This window comes from Marmota flaviventris, chromosome 3 (assembly GCF_047511675.1).
Source record: "Marmota flaviventris isolate mMarFla1 chromosome 3, mMarFla1.hap1, whole genome shotgun sequence".
NCBI lineage: Eukaryota > Metazoa > Chordata > Mammalia > Rodentia > Sciuridae > Marmota > Marmota flaviventris.
Window position 1 is genome coordinate 35,249,398 of NC_092500.1, and position 15,556 is coordinate 35,264,953.

Consider the following 15,556-nt stretch of genomic DNA (forward strand, 5'->3'; position numbering starts at 1 on the left):
CATGAGGATTTTCCTGGTATTAAAATAAAGGATTTGAGGTAAAAGGAAAGAGAAAAATCAACACATTTAAGACTTTGAGATAATTCTTGACTGTAGAATTAGATTTTAATATAGTTACCACACATATATCAAAATTTTCATTAATACAGAAGTGGATTAAATATCTCTTTTTTAAAAAATAGATTATATACAGACGTATTTGTTCCTTGCAAAATTGTTTACAAGGGAGGCAATAATTTTTTTGGAAAAAAAAAACAGTACATCTTTAAACTGCATATATGGATTGTGGGGAAGTAGATGTAAATTTTCAGTAAGTTAAATAATGAAATGAGCTGCCGATTCTTCTTTTTTTTTTAAAGAGAGAGAGAGAGAGAGAATTTTAATATTTATTTTTTAGTTCTCAGCGGATGCAACATCTTTGTTTGTATGTGGTGCTGAGGATCAAACCCGGGCCGCATGCATGCCAGGAGAGCGCGTAGCTACCACTTGAGCCACATCCCCAGCCCGCCAATTCTTATTGATATGAACCAAATTACAAATATTTAATATTTAACAATTAATTGGTACTGTTTTGTATTCTCCATAATGTTACTAAATTTTAATTTTTTCTCAAATAATGAATGTTCTATAAAGTCAAAATCTTTTAGAAATATTAATATTTGTTGAATTATGTAATATATATTAAAATGCATTTATGAACTATGTACATACAAATTATTATGACTATATAAATTCTGTTGCATATGTCATGGCTTTTAAACATTTAGTATTGGATTTGAGGTTGTATCTAAATAATTTTATGGCTAGCATGTTCATATATAGCATTTTAAATTTGTGTTAATTAGTGATTTTTTTCTTAAGCTTTAAGAAAGTAGGTATAAGTCACTGGCTCGAGGTTTAAAACACATATTTGCAGATATGAATCCTTGAATTCAATTCATAATACTTCCAAAATTAAAAAAACACCCTTAGTTCATTGATTTTTAAACATTTAGTTTTTCTATAAACATTTTTAAAACTGGAAAATTCTTAGTTCTATGTTAGCTGCATTCCATACATTTTCTTTTTTTTTTTTTTTTTGGAATCAGACATTGAACCCAGGGGCACTCAACCACTGAGTCACATCCCCAGCCATTTTTTTTTTTTATTGGTTGTTCAAAACATTACAAAGCTCATGACATATCATCTTTCATACATTTGATTCAGGTGAGTTATGAATTCCCATTTTTACCCCAAATACAAATTGCAGAATCACATCAGTTACACATTCACAATTTTTACATAATGCCATATTAGTGACTGTTGTATTCTGCTAAATGACAATACAGACCCAGCCATTTTTGTATTTTATTAGAGACAGCAGTTTGCTGAGTTGCTTAGGGCCTTGATAAATTGCTGAGGCTGGCTTTGAACTTTCAATCCTCTTGCCTCTGCCTCAGCCTCCTGAGCCATGGGGATTACAGGTGTGCACATCATGCCCAGCCCATCCATTTTTATATATATTCTTTTTTCTTCAGTTTGAAGAAGGTTTGTATTTAACTTGAAATAGTTTTCTTTTTTCCATGAATTGTCTTAAATATTCTATTTAATTTCCAATATTCAAAGATTGTTCAAGTACTTTGAAAAGAAAGCTTATACTACATTTCCATTATGATCATATAACATGTTTTGTATTATATAAATCGTTTTCAACTTCTTAACAAATGTTTCCTAGTTCAGTAGAAAATATTTTCATGAATGTCTCATGTGTATGTGAAAACAGTAGGTGTGCTGCAGTTTTTGTTAGGGTCAAGAACTATATTTGTGAATGAGGATTAGTGGTTGATCATTTTTCATATCCTTAAAATTGTTTCTATCCATTTGGTTTACTGGTTTCTGGAAAATCAATGCTAAAATCTTTTCAAATGCACACATACACATACATCAAATATATGAAAAGAAAAAAAGATGAAAAATGAAAGAGGGAGGTGGAGATATGAGTAAGAAAGCAATATATACTTAGAGACTGATGTGGAATTTCTCTCAATTTATAAAATCTCTTGAGAAAAGGACTGTATATTTTATTATCTAAAACTACATGTTCATGGCATTTCTTAAACAAAATTAAAATATTTTGCAATAAAATCTCAGTATGAGCATATGGTTAAATATCATATTTGACAAGTAATGAATTATTTCTCTTTTTAATAATTGGTCAATTTTTTTTTCAATTTTTTTGGTAATTTTCATGCAGTTCAGTTTTTATAAATCTTATATTTTAATGTACTTGCACACTGGTATTTTATTTTTTAATTTTAATCAACGTCTGATTGTATTTGTCAACTTTCTCATTCTCATTTGAATATTCTTATTCGTTTTCATGAGTGTCAAAAAGAATTGATCAGACTTTTAAAGGCCAAATTGATTTCTACATTAATTTTATTACAATTTTATTATGGCTTTTGTTTTGTTTTATTTTATATTATTTTCCAACTTCAGAGTTTATTTCTTTAATTTGAAAACCTAATATTGAGTTCGCTCATTTCATTAGTTTTCTGGTGCAATGACATTAAAACTGAGCTGTGCTCATTTTTGCATACCAAAAATTATTTAGCAAATGGCATAGTAGGAAACTATTATTTAATCTTAACTACTCCAGTATTAAAAATAAATTAACACATAAAATTATTGTAAATTTATTTTTAATTAATGCATGTATAGTTCATTTACATGCATTTGGTTTTCAATCAAAAGTTTGGCTAGAAAACTATAATCCACAGTAATAGAATGTAAACTACTTGGCAGGGATTCCTGCTCTTGATGGTTAGGAGCCTGGTCTCCATCATCCTTATCCTACTGTGCTCTCTCTGACAACTAATAATACAAGGTAGATTTAGCAGCCTGTTTTAAATCTCTGGAATGTGTTTTTCCAAGCATAAGTGCAACCTTCTATCTCTACCTTGCAGTAAATTCTTACAGATTCTTTGATTAATTGGTTGACTTGCAGGTTGATTAGTGGAATTTTAGCTTCAATAGTTGGCATGTATAGTATGACGTTCACTAGATATCCTATTATTAGACTTCTATTCTTTCTTAAATACTGCTTATTTTTAATTCATTCTGATTGACAAATAATCCACTTCTTTTAATTTTGCTTGATACTTTGTGAATATATCTATATCCTTCAAAATCCTGTGAAAAACTGATACCGATTATAACATGATATTTTGTATGACAAGATATCGGATAGCATTTTGTATATGTGTGGAGTTAAATAAAAAAAAAATAAGGAACATAAACATGACAAAGATATTGAGATAAATTCTTAAGTGTAATGTGGAAAAGACATATGCACTTGTCAAAACTTAACTTTAAGCTTTGTTAAGTGATATAGGGTTATGTTTATATGAGTGTGTGTGTGTGCATGCATAAAAATACATTCTATAAATTATACATATATGAATATATATGTACATATATATGTATGCTTCATTTCATCAATTAGTTTATAAATAAGATTTGTAAAATTATGAAAAGCATAGTAATATTTTAGGAATTTGTATCTAATCATGGATTAACTTAGAGATGTGTGAAACTGGAAAAATTGATTATGTCTGCTATAACACTGAAATAACAGTACATCGTTCATACAATCAGTTATAAGACTTATATTCACATTTTTATGTGTTTAACAGAAGTAACTTTTTAAAATTGCTTTTTAAAAATTCCTATCATTAAAAATTGTGAGATTATGTTAAATCAACCTCAAGATAAGTTGTATCCCCAGTATATTTATTCTAAAGTTTCTGCTCATTTTTCCTGATATAGCCAAAAGACTTACATATAAACATAAATTTATTTGACATATCAAATATTGACTTATACCACAATTTCTAAACTAATGATAATAGAAATATAAAAATCTAAGAAGATAGGCACATGGTAATATGTTATTTTAAAATTTTATTTATAGTTGGAAGACAATGATTGTGCATACGTATGGGATACTGGATTATGTTTTCAAATATGTGTACATTGTGTAACAATCCAGTAAAGATTTCTAACATATTTATCACTTCACAATTTACTATTTAATTGTGGTAAGCATATTTAAATCCTCTTTTGTAGCTATTTTGAAATATTCACTTCACTCTTGTTAACCATAGTCACCTTACTGTGTAATAAACACTAGAAATTATTTTCCCCTTGTAACTTTGATATTGGTTGCTTACTTATTATTTCCTTATCTCTTTTAATACCCCACCCCCACCCTGTCTACCAGCCTCTGTTAACTACTTTTCCACTCTTCCACTATCCACTTCTAAGAGACAACCATCTTCTTTAGATTCTGCTATGAATGAAATCATGCAATATATATCTTTCTATGCCAGATTTATTCCCCCCTCCAGATCCTAACAAATAAATATTTGTTATTTTTTGTCTTTTTTGATATTATCTTTTTAATTGGGATAGGTCATACCTCATTGTAGTTTTGATTTACATTCCCCTGATGATTAATGAAACTGATTTTTTTTCATATACCTATTTATTGATTCACATATATTCTTTGGAAAAACATCTATTCATACCTTTTGTTCTTTTTATTTATATATTTTTTCTCTTTTATTTGTGCATTATAATTATATATAGTGGTTGATTTCATTTTCACACTTTCATAAATGCATTTAACATGTTTTGCTCCATTTCACTCACCATTTCTACCTCCTTCCCTCTTCTGCTCCTTCCACATCCCCTTCTTCTACTCTATTGATTTGACTGCTATTAATTTTTTAAAAAAATTAATGAATTATAGATATATATCAAAGGGATTTTTTGTGTTATACTCATACATAATTTGGTCAATTTCATTTCACTAATTCTTACCTTTCCAGTCCATCATCCTGCCCCCATAATCCCCTTCCTTTATGCCACTGTTCTCCCTTCTATTTTCTTGAGATCCCTCTTTTTAATGATTTAAAAATTTCTGTTTAGCTTTCCAATCAGTAAATGGGCAAATAAAACAGACATTTCTATAAGCAAGAAATGCAAACGGTCAACAATATATAAGAAAATAATACTCAATATCCTTAGCAATGAGGAACATGCAAAACAAAACTATGCTGAGATTTTACCTCACTAGTCAGAATGACAATCATCAAGAATATAAATAACAATATATGTTGACATGAATGGAGGGGTGTACACTCATACACTGTTGGTCAGACTGCAAATATTAACCACCATTTTAGAAAGTGGCACAGAGATTTCTCTAAATATCAGGAATGGAAACACCCTATGACCCAGCAATCCTACTCCTTGGTATTTATCTCAAAGAATGAAAATCAACATAGTATAGTAATATATGCATGCAAAAGTTCATAACAGCTCAATTCATAGTAACCAAGTTATGAAACCAGCCTAGGTTTCCCTCAACAGAAGAATGGCTAAAGAATATTGAATTTTACTCAGTCATAAAAAAGAATGGAATTTATGTCATATGCTTGCAAATGGATGGAAATGGAAAATATCAGGCTAAGTGAAATAAACCAAACTCAGAAAGTCTAAGGGTTGAATGTACTTTTTTTCTTCTGCCTTTTAAAAAATTGAATTATATGGGTATTTTGCTACTGAGTTGTTTGAGTTCATTATATATTATGGACATTAACCGCTTGTCTGATGCAAAGCGTTTGGATATTTCATCCTGTCTGTGGGGTGGCTGTTCACACTGTTGGTTGTTTGCTTTCCCATGCAGAAGCTTTTGAGATTTATGTGATACAATTCACCAATACTTATTTTTGTTGCCTATGCTTTTGGGGTCTTATCCAAAACATCTGTAGCCAGACCAATGTCTTGGGGTGTTTCTCCCTATGTTTTCTTCTGGCCATTTTATTGTTCTTGGGCTTACATTTAAGTTTCTAATGGATTTTGAGCTTCACATAATTTAATCTGTTATTGTTATATGGTTATTGTTTGGAAATGAATTTCTATTGCCATTTTTAATTATTTCCTAGTCTTTAATAGAGTGGTTTTCTTTTTCCTTTTTTGCTCAATTGCTTTATTTCTTTATGGTTAAGTACTTATCTGCACTGATCCTTTTCTTATTTTTATTTTTTAATGTATATGGTATGAGATTTGGGTCTATCTCATCCTATAGGTGAACATTGAATTTTCTAAGCCCCATTTATTGAAGAGACTGTTCTTTGTCCACTGTGGATTCTTGGCAACTTTGTCAAACATCAGTTAGCTACAGAAATCCAGGTCAACTTCTTTATTCCCTTCCCTGTTTCATTGGCCTATATGTTTATTTTTATGTCAGTGCCATTCTGTTTTAGTTAATAAAACTTTGTAGCATAATTCGAGGTCAGGTATTATAATGCTTCCTGTTTTGCTCATTTTACTCAAGATTGATTTGACTATTTGGGGTCTTTTGTGGTTTGATGGAAATTTTGAGATTTTCTTTTCTATTTTTGGAAGAATGTCAGTGTTATTTTCATAGAGATTACTTTTCATCTGTAGATCATTTGGGGCAGTATGGACATTTTATAATATTAACTCTTATAATCTATGAACATAGAATATATTTCCATTTATTTGTGTCCTTTTAAATTTCTTCTATCAATGTTTTGTAGTTTTCAGTGTAGAGATCTTTCATCTCCATGGTAAATTTATTTCTAAGTATTTTTGGTAGCTATTTTGAATGATATTTTCCTTTTAATTTCTTTTCCAGTATATAGAAATTCTATATTTAACTTGTATCCTAAAACCTACTAAATGATTTTTGTTAATCCTAGCAATATTTTAGTGGAGTCCTCAGAATTTTTTGTATTTAAGAACATCTCATCTGCAAATAGGGACAATTTAATTTTACTTTCCTGTTTGGATGTCTTTGTCTTTTATGATCTTTAATTTGAAATCTATGTTATGGTGTAAGAGTGACTATTTTTGCTCTCTTTTGGGTTTCTTTTCCATAAAATATATATTTTTTCACTTATTCATTTCAGTATATGCATGTTCTTATCAATGAAGTTAGTCTCTTATAAACATTTTAGTTGAGCTTTTGAATATCTATTTAGCCTTTCTAGAATATTTCAATTATAAGTCTAATTTAAACTGTTTATATTTAAGGTGATTATTGATTGAAAATGAATTATTATTACCATTTTTAATTGTTTCCCAGTCACTTTATGGTTTTTTTTTCCTTTTTTTGCTCTATTGCTATCTTTCTTTATGGTTAAATACTTATCTGTAGTAATGTGTTTTGACTCCTTGCTTTGTGAATTTTTTATGTGTGTATCTGTTAGAAACTTTTTTTATTGATGGATACCATAGGCTTATAACATATCTTAGAGACATAAAAGATTATTTTAAGATAATAGATACTCAACTTTGATGGTAACAAACAAAAATGAAAGACTCTACCTTTTAACCCCACTTCCTCACAAAACTGATATGTTGATGTTTTAATTTGCACCTTCTTATATATCTTTTAAAATTATTATTTTAGTAGTTTTATCTCAACTTTCACATTAAGTATATATGATTTACATACCGCTGTTACAGTACTCGAGTATGTTGAATTGGATTATGTACTTTTACCAATAAAATTCATATGTTCAAGCATCTTTGTGTTGCTCTGTAGCATCCTTGTTTTTTAGTTTGAGGAATTCCATTTAGCATCTCTTATAAGAAAGGGCTGGTGGCGTGAAGTCCTTCAGCCTTCATTTGTCTGTTGTCATTTATGGAGGAAAGCTTTGTTGGGTAAGGTATTTTTGTTTTTTTATTCTTTTATTTTTTTATTATTGTTTTTAAAATTATTATTTTTTTAATTCCTTATCATTTGATTGCGTCCTGGCTTGTAGATTTCTGCTGAAAAATTCATTCATAATCATATTGGTACTATGTTATATGTGATTTTTTAAAAAAATCTCTTACTGCTTTCAGAATTTTTCTTTGTTTTTTTTTTTTTATAGTTTGATTATTCTAAATGTGAGTACATTCCCCTTTTTGACTTTATTAAAAACCTCTATTTCCTGTACTTGGGTGTTGTTCTGTTACCCAAAACTAGGGAAGTTTTCAGCCATTAGTTCTTCACAATAGCTTATGGCTCTTTTTTCTCTCTCTTCTCTTTGACTCCTACTAGTCAAAGGTTTGATCTTTTGATGCTATCCTACAAGTCTCATAAACTGTTGTCCTTAGTTTTTATTCTTTTGCCCCCCCCCCCCACCCAACTTGGAAACATCAATTGATCTATCTTATAGGTCATTGATTCTTTGCTTTCCTTGATTGATTATCCTGTTGGAGCTTAAGATCTTAACACTACTTAAGATCTGCAATTGAGCAGGTCTGTGGATTGGTTTTCTAGGTCAGGTGGAATCATTGTTTTGGACAGGCAGGATATTAGAGTCTTTGGAAATGTGTCTCTGAGGATTTCCTCCTTGTCTGAATAATACTGTTGGGTGGGCTTTTGGCTGAGTTCTGTAGCTGTAGCTGTTTGTTTTCCCAGATTAAGCAGGATTAACTGCCACTTTTACCTAAAAAGCACAGAGGAGTTCCAGAGTTCCTGCTTGGAATGGGATAATTGGATGGTCTATTAGGCTATGTGGAGTCCCTTCTTCCTAGAAACACTAAATGAATGCTTCCTGTTCTCCTTTTCCCTTGTAAGAAATATGGGCCCAGAGTTGGACATGGTGGCACAGGTTTGTAATCCCAGTGGCTCAGGAGGCTGAGGTAAGAGGATCAAGAGTTCAGCTTTGCTGAGCCAGCCTCAGCAAAAGCGAGATACTAAGCAATTCAGTGAGACCCTGGTTCAGTGGTTGAGTGCCCCTAAGTTCAATCCTTGGTACTCATCTCTGGATATTTGTTAGTTGAACTTTATGTGGCAGGAAGTAGACCACAAAGCCCCTTTCTTTACCATTTTGCTCACATCATATAGTTTTTCATAGTGATATTTATTTTCTGTGTATGTGAGTTGTATTTGCTCAATTTTGTTTTAGATGTTTCTCTAAATAGATGTTACAATTATTTTTCACATATTTTACATTAAAAAATTACATGATAAATATGAGAGTTTTAATATACTTATGTTGTTAACTCAAGAATAAATAACCAAATTTATTAAATTAGGTTAGTAAATACTATTTTGGTGCTAAGACCATAAAAGATTAAGAATAAAATCTAAAATTATTCTACAGAAAAATAGTATAAGTTTAAAGTGGCATGTCCTCCTCCAAATGAAAGACCACATAACTTTCTAGAAAGTAATTTGAAATTTGTGTATTTCTTTTATCATCATCTTCTATACTAGCAGTATGGTTGAAATACAGTTTCTTTGGTAAAGGTAGTATGTTTGTCATGTTTCCATAACTATAACAATACACATAAGGTAATCAACTTGAATGCAGTAAAATTTATTTTGTCTCAAAGTTTTAGATATTTCAGTCTATGATTTGTTGACCTGTGGCACTAAAGCGGAGAGCAGGGGATGCACCCACTGACTATCCTCTCACTAGACTCCATCTCTTATATGTTCTGTCATCTCCCAATAGTGCCATAAGCTGGGGACAAGGCCTTTAACACATGGACATTTGAGGAACACTTAAGATCTATATTATAGAAGGTAGTAATCTATATCTACTTTATTCAATGCAGTAATCATTAGCCATAAATAATTATCATTGAACATTTGTAATGTGGTAAAGATGACTGAGAAACTAAGTATTAAATGTGTTTAATTTGAATTTTAATAGCCACATGTGACTAGTGCTACTATGTTGTTCTGAAAATATCTATGGGTTGCTATAATATTACTCCTACATTAGTTTTCAGTACTGTTATGGTATTTTGTATATTTAATGCAGTTATTAATTCACTAATTATCAGCCATAATTTGTTATTTGGCAAATTAATGACAGTAATATAGGCATCATAATTATCAATGATATAGCTATTATTACATATAATAGTTAAAAGAAAATAGACACATATAAATGGATATTCAAATACTGGTGACATGGAATAATGTCCTCACCAGAGTTTTAACAAATTTGAACAAATTGCCCAATAGTATGAATTATACAATTCCATTTCTGTAAATAATAAGCAACTGTGTACAGATGTAGTTATGTTATAGTTTTTCTATATAGTTTTCTATATATTGAAAAACAATGTATAAACAGATAATATTTAACTGTATTTGTTGATGGGACACTTAGAATAGAAGATAACAAGATCCACTTTGGTCCCCTATAATTTCAACCTTCTTGTATCTATGCTGATGTTTAATACTTTCTCAAGTGTGGGTCAGATTTGTGACTTTCTTCTAATGAATGGAATATGGCAAAGATGACAAGGTATATGTGTCTTTTTCTTTGTAGTAGTGTGTAAAAATTCCTGTCTAATTTGTTCAGTTATAGCACCTGAACATACTACATGGGAGTGTATATAGTAAGTTCTTGATATAAATAAATAATTTTTGACTTAATAAAATCTGTAACAGTATTGAACTTTAGCCCTAAGAGGAAACCCTTTACCTGGTTGGCTTTGATGAAGCAATCTGCCATATTATAAACGGGGGTCACATGTCAAAACACTGATGTTACCATCCAGCAAAAGCCAGCAAGGCAGGCATCTTGTGTTGTAGAAGAAACTTCAAGATGGTAAAACTCATGTGTGTCTAGGAGTGGATCAAAAAATGGAAAAAGAGTAAATGAGTCTAAAAATGTATGCTATGATATAGTCAAGTATTTTTCATTCATCAGTTGACATAAAATTGAAAGGCTCCCAATTGAGATTTTTCTTTAGGAATATTAATGATGAAAGAAGGATAATGTTGAATGTACCAAGAAAGGGGAGACACCACTATCTCCCGAAAAATAACAGTAAAGTAAGTCACTAAATATTTGAATTGGAAGATTGAGTAAGAAAGGAAAACCAAGGATGATGCAAAATGAGACCTGCTATTATATGTCTGAGTCAATTTCCAAAACTAATTTACAGCTAAGACTAGAATCAAATCCTGACATAGTACTTGTCCTTTTGTACTGGAGTCCTCAGACAAAATCAGCTGGCCTTGATTCACTGGTAGGGGCAATCACAAGTCATAAATTGCCCAGGTCAAAAACATGAAAGATGTGGATTGTCAGGTAACTTTCCTCACACACATCAGGAAGTTGATAACTATTATTATGTATTATAAACTCTCTTTTCTTCTAGGGCTCATACAAAGATCAAAGGAATAGTAAGTTGTGAAGGTTGCCTGTCATCATAAAACATCAATTATTCACCTGAGGGCTGAAAATATTAAGGGTGTATGTGTAGGCAAAGGGACTGTGTCCTAGCTGCTTGATTCTGCATAGAGGGAGTTTCTTGAAATGTTAACAAAGATTTAAACAAAACAAAACAAACAAAAACCAACATTCTAAAAGCTCCCAGTGAAGCTCTTCTACATTAAAGATGTGCTGATGTTGTAAAACAAAAATAAAGAGTTTATTCAAAGACAGAGAATGATATATAATTAAATGGAAAACAACCATGTACATGTATATGAGGCTTATTATCACAAACATGACAATTTTCCTAAATTAATTAGGAAATAAATTCCTATTTTATTTAAAATTTTGAAATTTTAAATAAAAAATTTAAATAAGATTCCTAAATTAGAGTGATTGCATAGTTACTCTAATTCTTAGAATATTAATAAAGTATTTAGAGGAATCTCTGGAGAATAACTAGAATGAAAACAACAGCAACAAAAAATCCATAAATAGGTTAGTCACCTCTTAAAGACCCCTAACTTGTCCAACATTCTCCCTCATCTTAGTGCTTCACAATGGGAATTAATTCCAATATGAATTTTGGTTGGGACATTCAAACCATAGCAATACCTTTTGGGGGATCTGAAAGAAAGAGGGAGAATTGTGCCCACTTAGTCACACATTTCAAAACAGAGGACTTGCAGAGGAGGTGATTCCAAACTTTCTCTGAACTCATGATCACTTTGCATTCCTGGTTCTCTAGCTAAAGTTTGAGTGGAGAGAACATTCATAAAGAAAGAACAATGTGAAAGTTTCACGTAGGACTCCCTGCATGAAACCGCCCCAGAGCTTGATATGTGACCTCTGCTGTTGGGAGAGGAACCCCATGTACAGGTGCATGCCAAGATTCCCAGGAAGCTAATGGTAAAGGTCTGGGACTGGAGTCGTCTCCCTGGAGGAGATGCATGTGCCAGGAATAGCCCAGGCTCCTGGAGGCTGTGATATTGAAGATATGCAACTTTCTCAGAAGCCAGTTTGAGTTACTTAGAGCCAGTCTAAGAAGAGGTGGCTTGGTGAGTGTTTACCTGTGTTGAAGTGCAGCTAGGGGTCAGGGAAGGGACCAAATCCCCCCATAAAACATCTGCCCCAGAGAGAGGAACCTGACTCCAGATAGCATCATGGACCTGCCAAACTCCTCCCCACTCCCTGTCCTGCCCCAGCTCCCAACCTATTGCCCCAGTCTTGGAAGATGCCCAGTGAAGGGGAAGAAGCATTAAAGATAAGGCAGGGAGGAAAGGAGTGGGCTATGTTCCCCCAAATCCTTGCAACCTTCCCAGGTGGCACTGGTCTGTGATGGGGTAGGAGAACAGTGTTAGATTCAAATAATGTTTGGATTTCCACTATTTTTCATAGCTGGAAGTTGCAATGACTGAAATCATATTTTTGAGACTAAAAGTGATGCAAGGAAATTTTATTATCTTGAATTAGCCAGAAAAAAAAAAAAAAACAATCTACAGTTGATTTTATCTGAGGCAAGATGAGGAGGAACACCAACGTTAGTAAGCAGGTTTAAAAAGAAAAAAAGGAAGTAGGAAACAAAGAATTAAGCTGTTTTTCCTGTTTTTCTATTAAACCCAACAATCAGAATATCATATTGCTCAATAAAATGGCTATTCCAGCAATAGGATAAATCCTGGCTAATATAGGCAGAAAGGAATTGATTGACAGGATACTGGGTGGCTTAGAGAGTCAGTGGCTGAGCTGCGAACACAGCTTCAGCAATGGAGAGGCAACCAAGGGAGCATGGTCCAGAGCAGGCTGCAGAACCAGAGAGGATGCTACCACCTCCCTGGACCCAGGGATTCTAGGTGTTGCTGTTGCTCAGCATACATTCTTCATTCCCAAGGTTCCTAGGGGGAAGTAACTGATTGGCTGAGCCTAGTCACATGGCTAGCTCCAGCTGCAAGGGGTGCTGACCAAGAGCACCTGTCTCTAGCAATGATTGCAGTGGGTGGCCATTGCCTCCTATCAAATCTCTTACAGTGGGGAGACCCTGAACTTAACAAAGTCATCCATGTGCTGGTGGTGGCAGGGGAGAGGAGGCAAAAATTAATATCCTTGGAAGGGCTATTCTTTAATTGACTGAGTTTAAGACTGAAGTTTGGCCAGAAATGAAAGTAATTATATTTACTGCCACCACATGAAATGGGAACTTGGAAAACAGAGTTACACAGAATAGAACAGTGTACAAAAATAAGCATACTTTTTTGAACATATAGAAAAAGAAGAATTAGAATGAATTTAACCAAAACAATTTTAAAACAACAAGATGGAGCCTGGTATGGTGGCATTTGCCTGAAATCCCAGAGGTTTGGGGGGCTGAGGCAGGAGAATCACATGTTCAAAGCCAGCCTCAGCAATTTAGCAAGCCCTAAACAACTTAGCCAGACCCTGTCTCTAAATAAAATATTAAAGAGGGCTGGGGATGTGACTCAGTGGTTAAGTGTTCTGGGTTCAATCCTTAGTACCAACAAGATGGATAAGTGAATTATAACAGCTACCAGGATATATTATGTAGTTATACTAATTTAATAAACAATATTAATAAAGGAATATATAAATTAATTACTGAAACACAGTGAAGAGTCTATAAATAGGTTAATTTGCAGCAAGTTGTTATACAACAGACAGAACTTGAAATTTAGTTCAAAAATGATAAACACAAATGATTATGATATAACTAGTTTCTATATAAAAATGATAATAATAAATTAATCTCAATGTTGCTGAAATAAAATCCAAGGGTATTGTATAACTAAATGTGAAAATAAAATGTGAACAACATACAAAGACTTTGTGCACTTGTAGTAAGAAAGAGAAATGGGAGTGAAATCATAAAAGGAGGTAGTAAGAAAGAGAAATAGAAGGGAAATCATAAAAGGAGTAGGCAGATAAATTTAAATACATGCCAAAATTAAAATATTATGTGCATTATAATAAGTAAAACTATATTTTATCAGGTGTAATCAAAAAACATTAATGTCCATAAAATATTATAATAAATGTAAAACAATCTAAAAAGTATATGACTAATAATGAGGCTAGACAAAGGTTAATTATAATTAGCATTATTTTATTAATATTTAAAGAGCTTCATAAATACCATATAAATATAAACAAAAACCATCCATTTTCCACAAAATTGAAAAAGAACATAAATAGCAATTGGAAGAAAAAAAGCAGAAATACTAATTAATATGTTCCAGACTTACTAATGCTAACCAAGAATATAGAAACATCATTTACTTCCAGTACAATAGCAAAAATAAAAAAAATCTTAGTAACAAATGTTTGAAATGATAAGGGGCAGTGGTGGTTTTGTTAAGTACTGGGATTGAAAATCAGTACAACCACTTTCTGAAGCTATATAGTAAAAGCTTCACAAAAATTAAAATATACATATTCTATAAACTAATAATTCCATGACTGGTAGATATCATATGTAACTTTTGTGAATATGTACAATGTGACATTTACAAGAATATTTCCTACGTTTTTGAATATTTAAAAAATTAAAATTTCCAGGCATGGTGGCGCTTGCCTGTAATCCCAGTGGCTTGGGAGGCTGAGGTAAGAGGATCACTAGTTCAAAGCCAGATTCAGCAAAAACAAGACACTAAGCAGCTCAGTGAGGCCCTGTCTCTAAATAAAATATAAAATATGGCTGGGGATGTGGCTCAGTGGTCCAAGTGCCCTTGAGTTCAATCTTCAGCACCCCCACAAAATTTAAAGTTAACAAATATTCTCTAAAATGAAAATTGATGAAATGTTGTTTGTTAATGGCATCATAATTAACAAACTAGAAATGTAGGTATCAGCATAAATAAATATAAATAGCAAAATTTATAGACCACATGAAAGAAGATATGTATAACATTTAATAAAAAATTAAAAACATGTTAACACTTGTTATATATTTTGTGGATAATGCTAAACATAAATGATAAACATAAATGTTGAACATCAAATGCATAAAAGTACTTACAACTGATATAGAAGTTTAGGCATAAGATTAGAATACACAAAAATTCCTCAACTTTTAAAGATATAATTTAGATAAAGTGCAAAAACGACTCTGACTCTTAGGTAGGGCAGACTTTAAGATCTGCCAACCTTCTGAGAAGATTCATGGATATCTATCATTCTCTAATGTATAATCTATGCTGAAACTTTTTCATAATGATTTTTAAAAAGATTCATAAGTGTAGCCACATAATTACAGCAAATTCTTGACAATTTTTAGCTTTGTTGTAAGGTTAAACAAG

At 31.9% G+C, this 15,556-nt stretch overlaps 1 non-coding gene across 1 annotated transcript; it reads left to right on the forward strand.

Moving 5' to 3' along the window:
• Positions 1-10,973: 10,973 nt before the first annotated feature.
• LOC114088840 (small nucleolar RNA SNORA3/SNORA45 family) lies at positions 10,974-11,103 on the forward strand. Its single transcript, XR_003582074.2, has one exon. It is a non-coding gene; the product is annotated as a small nucleolar RNA SNORA3/SNORA45 family (small nucleolar RNA).
• Positions 11,104-15,556: the final 4,453 nt, after the last annotated feature.